General features: G+C 41.3%; 1 protein-coding gene across 4 annotated transcripts in view; it reads right to left on the bottom strand.

Moving 5' to 3' along the window:
* Zranb3 (zinc finger RANBP2-type containing 3) overlaps positions 1 to 3,041 on the bottom strand; it is a 245,878-nt gene that overhangs the window by 223,187 nt on the left and 19,650 nt on the right. The gene's annotated exons all lie outside the window — the stretch shown is intronic.

Genomic DNA, 3,041 nt, shown 5'->3' with positions numbered 1-3,041 from the left:
CTCTTTATAGTTTGTGTGTATCTACGCACATATGGAGAGAGAGAGAGAGAGAGAGAGAGAGAGAGAGAGAGAGAGAGAGAGAATAAATAAATTTAAAGAACAACAAATTGGACAATATTCTGAGGAACAACCCTGAAGGTTGACCTCTGGCCTGTACACCCACACACATGAACACACATATACACATATACATAGACACACATTATAAATATAAGATCAATGGAAAACAACTATAAAATCTTACTGAAAAAGCTGAATGGAGAAATAATTGAGACAAAAATCAATAGATAACTAATAAACTAATGTACTCCCTATGATAAGAGGTTGACAACCCTCAAACTTATCTACCAGTGTAATATGATTTTATTCATAATCGGCACATTTGTTTGTGAAAATTGATGAGTTCTGTCATTGACAGGCAGAACAGAAAGATCATAAAAGCTGAAGTAATTGTGAAACAGAATAAAGCTGAAAGCTTCATGCTACTTGATACCAAAATATTAATTATAAAGCTACAATACTGATAAATATGACACTGGCATAAAGACTCCTAATGGGGGCCAGTGAGCTCTGGGACCCACATGATAGAGGGAGAGAATCTATTCCCAGTATTGTCCTCTGATATCTAGAGGTGCACTGGGGTACAGGGTATGGAGGCGAGTACACCCCCCCCACACACACAAAATGAATAAAAAAGATTCCCAATGGATAAACAATAAAGAAGCAAAACTACAGCATCTCATACTGCAGCCAGCACATATATGTGACTATTCAGATTTATATTTAAATTCGAGCTAGCCAAAATTTAAAATGCAGGCCTTTCTGGCATTAGCTCCATTTTTAAGAACTTAATAATCAAACGGTATTGATTTGAACAGTACATGTACAGAACATTTCCATCCTGGCAGAATGTTCCATTAGACAGCACTTACCTAGCAAGGGGAACTTGATGTATGACAGTGATGTCAGTACAAAACAATGGAGTAGTCAACCCTTTCAATAAACTGAAATGGATCAATTGGACATGCATATGTAAAAGTGAATTAAAAATTAATCATGACCCTTACTTCACACCATAAATAAAAATTGAGTGGACTATAAATCTAATTGATATGAAAAGTGAAACAACAAACATTTTATTTGTATGTTTTGTTTTCTGTTCTTTGTTTTTGAGGCAGGGTCTCTCTGTGGCCCCTGCTGGCCTGGAATATACTCTGTAAACCAAAGTGGCCTCCTTCTCACAGAGATCCACCTGCCTCTGTCTCCCAAGTACTAAGATTAAAGCCATGCACCGCAGTGGCCCCTGCTGGTCTGGAATTCACTCTGTAGACCAGAGTGGCCTCCTTCTGACAGAGATCCACCTGCCTCTGCCACCTGAGTACTAGGATTAAAGGCATGCACCACTGTGTTAACAACAAACATTTTTTTTCTCGTTTTTAAAATTGAGCTTTTTAAAATTTCATACATTTCCCACTCAAATCCAGACCCCCTTCCTGATCTATACCTCCCCCATCCCCCCACCAAGCCCTATGCGCTCTGTCATACATGCTGAGTCCCATTCATTCAGGTGTTTGTACCCAAAGTCCTTCAGTGTAAATGTGTCCACTGGAGTCTAGAAGCTTCTTTTTGAAACAGATGGAGGCTACTGCAGAGTTGCACATCTGGTCAGGCACAGAGAACAACAAATATTTTAAACAAAACTATGGCTGAAAACTCTCCCTCCACTGGAGTTGGGACTTCCATCTTCTGCCCATGGACATGGGCGCTCCTGGTTGTCCAGGCTTCACAGCTAGGACTTCTGCCATCAGCTCCCCCGGTTCTCAGTTCTTCAGATTCAGGTCTTTGAATTGTGCTACCTGTTTTCCTGGCTCTTCAGCTTGCAGGTGGGTCTTTTGCATGACTGTTTTTAATTTTTATTCTGTGTATGGGTATGTGCACATGAATACAGCTGCCCTTAGAGGCCAGAGGTGGCAGATCCCCCTGGAGCTGGAGTTATAGGTGGTTGTAAGCCTCCTGACATGGGAGGAGCAGTTTGCGTTCTTAACTGCTCTCTAGCCCAGGTGCCATATTGTTCCTGTGAATTTGGAATCCCATTTGTGGGTTCCTAGCCTTATTAATAAAACAACAAAAGAAACCACAGACTATTTTCTTCATGATTTTGAAGTAGGTACAGGTGTTTGAAAAGGGATGCAAAAAAAGTAAACCATAAAAATACTATTGGTAAAGACTAATGTATTTTATTTACTATTTTTAAAAATATTGTATTATTTTTTCTTTTTTTTTTAATGTGTATGAGTATACTGCCTGCATGTATGTGAGTACACCCATGTCATGCAATGCCGTGGAAGTCAGAAGAAGGCTTCGAATTCCCTTGGAACTGGATTTAAGGATGGTTCATAACTGCCATGTGGGTGCTGGGAATTAAACCTGGGTCCTCTGCAAGAGCAGTCAGTGCTCTTAACTACTGAGCCATCTCTCCAGCCCCACATGGCAGTTATGAACCATCCAAAGGTCAAAAAAGTCAAAAAGTATTTGGGAGCTTTTATCTAATCCCTAAAAGATTTTAGGGTTACCTCTTCAGAGGGGGTCATGTTAGAGTAGCAAAAAGCCCCATAAAAAAAAAAGAAGAGGGCCAGAGAGATGGCTCAGCGGTTAAGAACACTGGCTGTTCTTACAGAAGACCCAGGTTTGAATCCCAGCATCCACATGGCAGCTAACAACGGTTTGTAACTCCAGTCCTAGGGGATCCGACGGCCTCTTCTGTCCTCTGCAGGCATTGCACGACACAGGTGCACTTGTTTACATGCAAGCAATACATTCATACACATAAAACAAAAAAATAGTAACACTTTAAAAAAAGAAGAAAGAGCTGGGCATGGTGGCGCACGCCTGTAGTCCCAGCACTTGGGAGGCAGAGGCAGGCGGATCTCTGTGAGTTCAAGGCCAGCCTGGTCTGTACATAGTGAGTTCAAGGCCAGTCTAGTCTACATAGTGAGTTCCAGGACAGCTGGGGCTACAGGGAGACCCTGTCTCAAAAAGAC

Source organism: Nannospalax galili, unplaced genomic scaffold (genome assembly GCF_000622305.1).
Source record: "Nannospalax galili isolate Female #2095 unplaced genomic scaffold, S.galili_v1.0 scaffold995, whole genome shotgun sequence".
Classification (NCBI taxonomy): domain Eukaryota; kingdom Metazoa; phylum Chordata; class Mammalia; order Rodentia; family Spalacidae; genus Nannospalax; species Nannospalax galili.
This window is presented reverse-complemented; position numbering and strand designations above follow the sequence as displayed.